The sequence below is a fragment of the Pinus tabuliformis genome, chromosome 1_1, assembly GCF_031772625.1.
Source record: "Pinus tabuliformis cultivar Carrire ecotype Pingquan chromosome 1_1, CPIR1, whole genome shotgun sequence".
In the NCBI taxonomy this organism is placed as follows: domain Eukaryota; kingdom Viridiplantae; phylum Streptophyta; class Pinopsida; order Pinales; family Pinaceae; genus Pinus; species Pinus tabuliformis.
In genome coordinates, this window is record NC_142297.1 from 536436778 (window position 1) to 536447814 (window position 11037).

The following is an 11037-nucleotide window of genomic DNA, read 5'->3' on the forward strand; positions in this document are numbered from 1 at the left end:
ATTTCATTTGTCCCATGTATTGTCATGTTGATACCATGATGATATTTGATTCAATTTTAAAATGCCTTTATTTTGAAGCCATAACTCGAGATATTGAATGTCCTATAACAAAGAGAGAGAAGGCTTACCCATAATGCTATATGTCCAGATGTTTATTTCTTGTCCTCCCCAAGGGATTCTAGAAGAATTGGCTTGTATAAAGGGAAGATATTTTTTGCATAGCTTCCAAATTTGTGAACATGGTCTATTAGGAATCTGGGAGGTGAGAAGCTGATGTCATGAGGTGCTAATGTATTTATGCTCTAAAATTTTCTTCCACCATGAAGCTTCTCTAGTTATTAGCCTCCATATGATTTTTCCTCCCAAAGCTGGGTTCATCAAACCTAGATGCCTGATGGATATTCCTTCTTTTTCATAAGGAACTATTACTTGATTCTAGCTTACTAAACTAATTTCTTTTGTCTTTGTTTTACCTCCCTGCCAAAGGAACTTCCTTATGATTAACTCAATTTGCTTTTGGATCCCATTTGGAGCTTGCACACTTGTGCATTGGTATAAGGGGAGGGCAGAGAGAATTGACTTAATCAAAGTTATCCTTCTAGCCAAATTAATCCATTGCATTCCCCAATGCTACATTTTCCTCTTCATTTTGTCTATATATTTTGTCCATACCTCAACCTTCATAAGGCAATTTGAAATTGGCATTCCTAAATGCTTGAAATGCGACTAATTTGATTTGAAAGGAATGCCAAAGATTTGAGAAATGCACTTAAGGGTTCCGAAGTTGAACACAAACAAATATTAAGAACATTTTAGTACATATCAAGTCATAAGATATGAAGTTGAATTGAGAAAATAAACACAAGCTTACCCAACTCCTCGTATAGGAAAAAACACTGGTGGAGGAAGAGGTAAGTCATTTTTCTGCATGAATTACATGAAATCTAAGTGACAAATGGATTAGGTTGTTAAAAAATTCACTAAAAACACAAATTACATTCCATACTAAGGAACAAAAAAGGACAAGTATAGGCAAAAACACTCGTGGAGGAAGAGGTAAGTCACCTTTCTAGATGAATTACATGAAATCTAAGTGACAAATGGATGAAGTTGTTTAAAAATTCACTAAAATCACATATCACATTCCATACTAAGGAACATAAAGGAAAACACTAGTGAAACTTTTGTTTCTTTCATCTTGAGAATCCCCAAGCAAGAAAGAGGGTCATTATCCCAAGAAACCTCTAAACTATGCCATTGCGAGTTTGTCTCTCTGCTTGTTTTTAACTTTACTTCATTCTAAAGGTGGCTTGTAACATTTTTTCTCATGCATGAGGATGGTGCCCACTTCAATTGAGGAGAGAACTTGCATATCATTGATTCACACTTTTCCAAACGATTTCAATGGGAATTTTCTCATCCCCAACCAACATACTCAACCAATCCTTGCGAGAAAACCAATTTCGTGAGGAAGAGGCTCATAGCCTCTGAGCAAGAGCCTCTATGCCAAGACTTCATCCTATGGGAAATGATGGCATCATATCTCCTACTCTATTTCCCTCCCATTATTACCCTCTCATTTATCTATTTCTTCTATCCTTCAATGGTGTTCGATCATTATCTTCCATCCTCACACACACTTTGTCACTCAATTAATCATTATTTATCTCCATATTTTGATTTTGGTGTTAGATGATTAAAATAACGTCTGCCATGGGATTGAAAACCATTATTTTTAGTTACAATTGGGTACAATGATAGGCCATTACTTCACAAAGCCTCTAGTGATTAGGGGTCTCTTCCTCATTAGACTTGCTGAATATGCGCGGGCATTCCCTCCTCCACAACCACTGCATCATTTTATTACTATTCCAAGGGGATTTGATTTTGTGACCTCTTGCAGACGAGCTTACAAATGCAAAATGATGTGGATAATGTTTTGATTTTTCAGATTGGCAATAAGATTCAACTATGTCTATCTTCACTTTTTGTTTCCACCATGGTAGACTGAGTATTCTTTTACAAAATTATATTGTTTTGTTAAATTGGAATGTTTTGCCAGCCTAAGCCGACAATACCCACATTATGCAAATAAAATTACATGTCACTGGTTCCAGGCCTTAATCACCTAATCCATGGTGAAAAACTTCTTAAACGAAGGTTTAATGTTCTTAATTAAGTTTTATATGGAAATGTTATATTTTACTATTCAATAGTCTAAACCTTCATTAACCTTTCGAGTGAAATTTTATTCAACCTCGTAAGCTTTGGTTAACTTGACTTAACCTTTTAAGTCATTTTATTTCTATTATAACCTCATATAATAGAAATATACCATAAACCCACTAAACCTTAACTTTCAACTTTTCCATGTCCTTGACACATTTTCCGAGGTTCACCTTTATTGGTTCAATCTTCCACCTGTTAGACTCAGTCTTGTCAGTCCTCTGTCAGAGTCAAATTCACCAAGGTTCATTTCACGTCATTTACAGTCTTAGATGCTATTTTGGTCAAAAAGAGTCTTGTCAGTTTCTAGGTCCAGGGTTTTGTCTCCAGAAGTGTGAAATAATGCTTGCAGGCCAGAGGGAGGATCCTAAATAAGTTTCATTTCAAATTTTTTATCATCAATAACGCTCAAAAGAGATTCTTCTTCAAAACTCTGTTTTGAAGAAGAAATCATTGCTTTCAAATATCAGATTATTAAAGTTTTTTTTAGTTGAGGACGTTCACATACAGCCTCGCCAATGATCCTATAAATGCCAATGACGTCTCTGCAGATGCTCACATTCTTCCTGCTACACACTTGACTGCAAGCTGATGGGCAAAAGTCTTTAAATACATCAAATCTACAGTGCCCCCTGTTGCTTACATTTCTCCTCCAAGAACTCAACGGCTTGCAAAACCAGCTCCAGTGATGACAACCTTTTCCTCTCAGGGCCCAAATAGTGTTAATCCAGGCATCCTCAAGCCTGATATTACAGCTCCAGGCTTGAACATACTAGCAGCATATTCAATGGCAGCCTCACCAACTGATCTCTTATTCGATCATTCGCATCTACCTTTCAATGTAATATCCGACACATCTATGTCGTGCCCGCATGTTGCTGGCGTTGCAGTTTTTATTAAAGGGAGCACATCCTGATTGGAGCCCAGCAGCTATCAGATCTGCCATTATGAGTACAGCCACAAAATTGGACAACAAGAAGGAGCCAATCCAGAATGTATCAAGGCAAACAACAGGTCCTTTTAACTATGGTGCAGGTCATGTTAATCCGGATGTGGCTGGAAATCCAGGACTAGTCTATGATCTATCACCCGAAAATCACTACAATTTTTTTTGCGCCTTAAATTATACTTCAACACAGATCAGGGCCATTATAGGAAAGGAATTCTCATGTCCAGCACGCTCATCTAAGATACATAACCTCCAACTATCCTTCCATTACAGTCGCAGAATTGCAGGGAACCGCGATTGTGAAGAGAACGCTGGAAAATGTGGCAGAGGGACATGTGACTTATAAAGCGGAGGTGACGGGTCCTCCTAGAGTTTTGGTGTTGGTGAAACCCACAGAAATTGAGTTTTCCAAGAAAGGGGAGAATAAATCTTTTACTATAACATTCCCTGCAAAATTTGACACAAAGTTTCACCATTCAAATTCAAAAAGTCCGAGGAAACATTACAAAAACGGGTTTCAGAAGAGAAAAATAAAAATCCACGGCTATATGAGAGATTTTCCATTTTTGAGAAATTCATTTGCATGCCAAGAAAGCACAAGAGAAAAAAAAATGTGTGGAAGAAGCCGATTGTGTGACTTGGAAGCAGCACGTCCCATATACTAAGGCGCACGGCGCACACCCAGGGCGCGGCGCACACCCAGGGTGCGGCGCACACCCAGGGCGCGACGCACACAGAGCCACCCCTCAGTTCGAGTTTTCAATGGGCGCGGCGCACACCGAGGGTGCGGCGCACTGGGATTGGCGCGCGGCGCATAAGCCTGTAATGTGAATTTTCTGCCAAATTTTCTCCGAGTTGGATTTTGCTTTCTCGTTTCTTGCTTAATGTGGTTGTGGCTGTAGTGGGAAGGAGCAAGCATGGAGGGAATTGAAGCATCGTGTTGGCAATATGAAGAGAATACAGGCAAACGTGCTGGCTATTGTAATTTTATGCACCTTAAGCAGATCAACAGGGAGCTGAGGCGACAATTATTTGGAAGGTATAGATGATATGGCCATGGTTACAGTGGAAGCCAGAGTCAAACTCGTAGCCCACGGCTTTCTTCTGAATGACACCATGGTTATAATGACCATCCTGTTGGTGGCCATGCGCATGATGAACATCCTTAAGGTGGTCATGGTTTTGGTATGAAAAATGACAGGGATTATCCTCGTAATCATGATGATAGACAAGGGGTAGGTTGTCATTTTCTATGATACAATATTTGGCCTTAGACGAGGCTGATCACATGCTTGGCATCGGTTTTGAACCCCAAATTCGTAAAATTTCCCAAGAAATAGATATGCCTCCAGCTGGCAGAAGGCAGACCATGCTCTTCAGTGCTACTTTTCCAAAGGAGATACAGAGGTTGGCTATGGATTTTCTTTCAAATTATATATTTCTGGCAGTTGGAAGGGTGGGTTCCGGCACAGATCTGATTGTACAAAGAGTAGAGTTTGTTCCTAATGCTGATAAACATAGCCATTTAATGAATCTTATTCATGTTCAGAAAGCTGAAGGTACTCATGGAAAAATATCGTTGACCTTAGTCCTTGTGGAGACGAAGAGGGAAGCTGATGCATTGGAATGTTGGCTATCGTCAAATGGATTTCCTACAACAAGTATTCATGGAGATAAATCTCAACAGGAGCGCGAGCAATCTCTGAGAAACTTCAAGAGTGGGGGCTGCACCTAGTTTAGTTGCAACAGACATGGCTGCACGTGGACTTGATATTCCACATGTGGCGCATGTAATTAATTTTGATTTGCCAAGTGATATTGATGACTATGTCCACCGCATAGGGCGTACAGGTCGTGTTGGTAAATCAGGGTTGGAAACTCTTTTTTTTAATGAAAGTAACCTTTCTCTAGCAAGGTCGTTGTCTGAAACTCATGCAAGAAGCAAACCAAGAGGTTCCAATGCAGCTATCTCCATACTGGGCACACAAAGGCTGCCGTTTTAAACCAATGTGTTGTCCAGAGGGATGAAGGGTGCATAATCATACGTTTTGATCCTGCTAAACAGAGTAATGAATTTGTTTTGATTGGGTTGCACATGGTGTTAAAGGATAATGGCAGCTGGGTGCGTTGATTAAAAGCAAAATTTTAATGGAAAACCATTTTTCCAGACGACACACTGAATAGAAAACTAAACAATTCGCAGAGCGACCTCCATATAGATAGTCCATCAGTAGACAACTGAGATATATTTAAAGACAACTGGTCAAACTGAATATCGTTTGCCAGATGAGCTCCGGAAATATTGAAGGAATCACAATAGAGAACCTATTAGAGCTTCATAAATTGGATAGGATGAGGATTTATAGCTGGTCTATTATTCTTGATAGAGAGAATGAAAAGGATGTCAAAGGGTTTTTTTTTTTTAGGGATGATTTCTTAAGAGAGGGTTTATTGTGGCTTGCCCATCATGCTCCTTTACAACAAAATGTTTATCCTTCAGATGTTCGAGATCTGGTTTTAGAGTCTCTGGACCCTCATTTGTTAAATGTGAAGCCATCAGAAGTGACACCGAGGGATCGTATTGTTGTTTTCAATCAGGCATTGAAAAGAACTGAAAGTGACATTTTTTCACAGCTCAGAACAGAGTTCTTGGTTGGCCACCACTTAAAATTAATGTTTTTGACGATATTGTGGAAGGTGGATTTCTAAACTCATATTTGTCCAAGTCTGGATGGAACGTGGTTTCTAACATTGATTCAATTGTTCATGCACTCAGAGTGTGAAAGCTTCCCTAATTTCCTTCATTAAACAGGGGTCCTGTTTCTTGTGGGCTCAAATTGCAAGAATATCCATCATTGAATTTACATCCTCAAATTAGTGCATTGAATGACGTCCAAGAACAGAAAACATATCTTGAGAAATCCTTATGTAAATATTCGACTGAGATAAGCTTGGCAAGAAAAGGTGATTTGATGATGTTGATGGAGGCTGATTTAATGGTACAGAACAACACTTCTTATGAATGCATTGGTTCTAGAAGTCTTATTATTCCAAAATGGGTTCCTATATATCGAAAAATTTACAATTAGCGTTTAATGCTATTAGCTAGTGAACCTGATCATGTTGCATATGTTTCATGACCAGACACCATTGTTTCAGCAAGAAATCATGTGAAGAACCTTCTTTCATCTACTCGTCAGGTCTTTATATCCTTTGCAAGTGCTACCAAAGTGGAACCTTCATTAAATGAAATGTTTGAAGCAAGTTCCAGGGCTCTATCAAGGGGTTTAATGTTGGCACCTAATGGATAGATTCTAAAACATCAATTCTTGCACCATGCAAAGGAAGGCAATCAAGAATCATTGGTATTGGATAAATAACCAGAGAACTCAAGGATGCACCTGTGCAATCACCATTTTTTGGTGGAAAAAGGTGGTTGGAAGTTAGATGGCCAAAAACGATGGATCGGAAATAGTACCTTTGCAGACATACTTATAATTTTTTCCAGGAATACAACCGCAGATCAAATCAACGAGTTTACTGTGAGAAGGTGCAAGCTGGCAGAAGGTTGCGAAGGCAATAAAGATAATAAGAATCGGAAGGATTCAATAAGACATGTAAGAGAAGAAGCTGTGAAATATGCTCAACACTTGAAGGATTTAAAGAAGAAACAAGGAATGATTAATGAAAAGGAGTGCTCTCCCAACATGGTGACACTCGAGTACTCAAATTTTTTACTAGCAACCGCTACTGGCAAGGTGGAAGGAAGGAAGGGGCTAAATCCTGTTGAAAAAAAAATACCGGCATACACAATAACTACTCTGACCCCTTGCTCGATGCTTGATAATTTCTTGGGGCATGAAATTTCCAGAGCTTCAGAATCTAATTTTGATCACCCACACAAGGAGTGGATTGAGCGGATCTTTCTTGAAGATCAAGGACCATCATTAACAACTGAAAGGGTGCTATACAAACTGGCTAAGCCATTAACTAGGGAAGAGAATGAAGTCCAGGAGAGGTTATATTCTCATGCCTTCAAACAAGAGATAAAGTTCTTTCACGCTATGCCTTTGGAGCAGAGAACTTTGGTTCCCTTATTGAAGCAAGGTCATTCTGTCAAACATCGATATACCCTTATCTCAGACTTCGATTTATCTTGCACTGTCTTGGATTCTTCAGATGTATTAGAAGAAATTGCAATATTGACGGCTCTTAAAGCTAAGCAAAATGATGGAAACATATTCTACCTGACTATAAGAAGATTAGACCTTATGAAAGAAATATTCCACCAGGTCATGTCAGCTACTGGAACATGACACCAAAAGAACAGATGGACAAGAGACTACCAACTAATTATACCAAGGAACTATATGATGCAATGCATAAACATTTTGGCCTGAAAGAAAATGATGTTGGAGATATGATTATTGATACATCCGCATCAAATCATGGAAACATTTGAAGATTTCCTTACACCTGCAAAGAATGTGATAATGCATGAAAATACAATGCCTGAGACACCACTTCAGAGCCCTGGTGATACCTCTACTGATAGAGATAAACAATATCCAAGGAAAAAATGAAAATCATCATCAAAAACAGCTGGCATTAAGGAAACCTTGTCTGAGAACAATAAGATGATCATGTCAAACCTTAAGATGGCTGAGGAGGGGCAGATGAAATGTCATGAAAAATATTGTAATCTGTTTGAATGAAGAATGGAGATGGATGAGAAATATCTGAACCACCATGCAATGAATGTGCAATGGATGATCAATGTTGAGGAGCAGAAGGTGAAGAGCCAAAAACCGTGAAGCCTAAATTAAAACCCAAAATACTTACCAGAGAAAAAATATAGGAAACCGACGGTCTATTTTTTATTGTAGTTGCAAAATCAAAGGGTCTATGTTCCACATTCTGTCTTTTAATTGGTTATCAACAAACGAAATGTAACGCTACTCCTTTTTAGAGCAGACTTTTCCTATTCTCATGATTTTAGGTGAAATGGCCCCTATTCTCATCGATCTGTTTTCCCATTCCTGAGTCTATTTATTGTATGAAAATTTATGTGTAAAGGGTTCGGAGTTCTGGCAACTAGTGGGAGAGCTGTGAAGGAAAACTTCACTGTACAGTTTTTGACAGGGATTTAATGAAAAGATACAGCTCTGACTCCTGAGATTCTTGTGGTGTGAATTTAGCATTTGTCTTTTCCTTTGTTTCATATGTAGTTTGTTATGTTTCCATTTCATTTCATAATCATTTCTAAATGAATACTTTTAAGTAAGAAAGGCAGAATCCAGTTTGCTGCGTTGCCTTGGGAAGGTATTCATGTTTTGTGTTTTCTTCTGTTTGATAAGGATTCATCTATTTCCCTTGTCAATCTCTCAACATTCTTTTCATTACATATAATTTCAAAATTGAATGCTAAATTTATTGCCTATCTTGCCTCCTGAGATAATCTGTGTCTCGGATTTAATCTCCCTGCTCATGCTATTCTCGATCCCACGCTGCCCAGAAAACCCAGTCATTTATCAAATTACCCCTTTCCTATCCATTTACTAGCCTAAAATCAGTTCCCATTTTTAGTCATCTCGCACCCGATTCCTCATTTTATTGAGATTGACTGGAGACAGCCCGCTCATGTCATCGTAGGGCTAGCTACGAGGCTGAGCTTGGTTTGATGTTGCCTCGAGTTTTTCCTTCTTCAACCTGAGGCAGATTCGAGTGCTAACATAATGGGGACTCCACTGGGGATGAAAAGGGTTTGCTTGAAGATTGTGTTGCCCCAGTACATATCTCAAGTTCAGTGCTGATTGTTGATGGTGAACAATGATCATACATAAGAAGATGACTGAAATCATTCACCTGATGACTCCTTTCACTGAAGAATCCAGCAACCGGTGCTTCATGGTGACTCCACTGTAGAGATGTCAGTAGCTTTGACATTTTTAAGATGGATCAGATTGCAAGAAGATACGCTCCCATGAGCCGAGAGCACATCCCAGGTTTTCCAAATAAAATGCCCAAGGTAGATTGGTCAAAGAATTTGCCTGTGTTTAGAAATGTGGAAAGTAATGATGCTGCTCTTCATCTGGTGAAATTTCACATTCATGTGCATAGGTTAAAGATCAATTTTCCTGAAGACTGTTTGATGAAAATTTTTATGGCTACCCTAGTAGACGAAGCCTGATCTTGGTCTGAAAGTTTGCCACCTGCTTCTATTTATTGTTTAAAGGATTTTCATGCAGTATTCTCTGAGAGGTACAAAGAATCATATCCAGCCTTGACTTTAGTTCAAAACTGTTGTAGCCATGTTCATAGTTTTATTGAAAGCATTGAGAAATATTATGAAGATGATAATTTCATGGATGAAGAGATCATGGAAGCCCTGTATGAAAATCCGTTTCAGCAGCACACAAAAATCTTAGAGGATACTTATCAGCAGGTTGAAGAGTTCCATATGGCTGAAGGTGATGAAAGAAAAAATGTTGGTTCAGATCTGTCAATAGTAGAAGATGACATGCAAGTAAGTTCAGTTCTAATTTCAAAATGTGATAATGTCGGGATAGTTATTTCAGTACCAGATTCAGATTGTGATGACCAATAATGCCTAGTACGAAATCCTATGAAAGAGAACTTTTCTGTTGAAATCATCTAGGATGCAGAAGACATAGTTATGGATCCAAATGTTCTCAGTTCATTAGAATACAACCTTCATGAAGAGGTAATCCAGTCAGTGTATGAAAAACAAGATCAGACCTTCATTCAATACATTCGTACCACAGAAGATCAAAACATTCAGGATTTCCATTCAGATTCCTCTTCATATGTTTCATGTGTTGAAATGTTTTTCCAAGAAGATATCTGCTCATCTACCTGTTCAGAGTTTTTTGAAGCCTAGGAGCATACTTTTACTGAAGTACATGATGAAGGAAGACCAGAATTTGAAGCAAAGGACACCTTGTTTCTTCAGCAGGAAGAAAATATTCATGTTTTTCACGATCCAATGGCAGATTTATTGCAGTCAGCAGTGAAGGTGATTATTGCAGTATTCGGTGATGAAGGAGATCAGGGTCAATTAGCTTTCTGGATGCCCAATTACAAGTATCTACGGTTGACCTGGAGATCTGATCAGGAGAATCAAGCGAGAAGGCATCTTCTTGACTGGTTACATTGGCATTTTGATATAGTTTGAGGATATATGGTCTTGTAAGAAACACAGGTGGCCATGTACTGCCACCAAGCTTGAAGTTCTAAGTCCAGGTCTTTGCCATTTTGAGTTAGTTTGTTAGAGTCAAGTTTTTCAGTCATTTCATTTGGCATTGAGTTAGTTTGAGTCAAGTTTCAGTCAATAAATCGAGTCACGTTGGTTTGCCGAAATAAGGGACTCCATAGCCCAATGGACGAAGGCACTGTCTAGCTCTTCTAGAGATCTGCTGTTCTTGGCACCTCCACAGAGCGGAAGCTGCCATCCCAATTGGAGCCAATGTTAGACTCAGTCTTGTCAGTCCTCTGTCAGAGTCAAATTCACCAAGGTTCATTTCACGTCTTTTACAGTCTTAGATGCTATTTTGGTCAAAAAGGGTCTTCTTAGTTTCTAGGTCTAGGGTTTTGTCTCCAGAAGTGTGAAATAATGCTTGCAGGCCAGAGGGAGGATCCTAAATAAGTTTCATAATTTCAAATTTTTTATCATCAATAACGCTCAAAAGAGATTCTTCTTCAAAACTCTGTTTTGAAGAAGAAATCATTGCTTTCAAATGTGAAATTATTAAAGTTTTTTCAGTTGAAGACGTTCACATACAGCCTCGCCAATGATCCTGCAAATGCCAACGACGTCTCTGCAGATGCTCACATTCTTCCTG

The 11037-nt window shown here is 38.8% G+C and overlaps 2 pseudogenes; both read left to right on the forward strand.

Moving 5' to 3' along the window:
• Positions 1 to 3173: 3173 nt before the first annotated feature.
• On the forward strand, positions 3174 to 5203 carry LOC149214158 (DEAD-box ATP-dependent RNA helicase 52B-like; annotated as a pseudogene).
• Positions 5204 to 7412: 2209 nt separating this feature from the next.
• On the forward strand, positions 7413 to 7989 carry LOC149214159 (uncharacterized; annotated as a pseudogene).
• The last annotated feature ends 3048 nt before the right edge of the window (positions 7990 to 11037 follow it).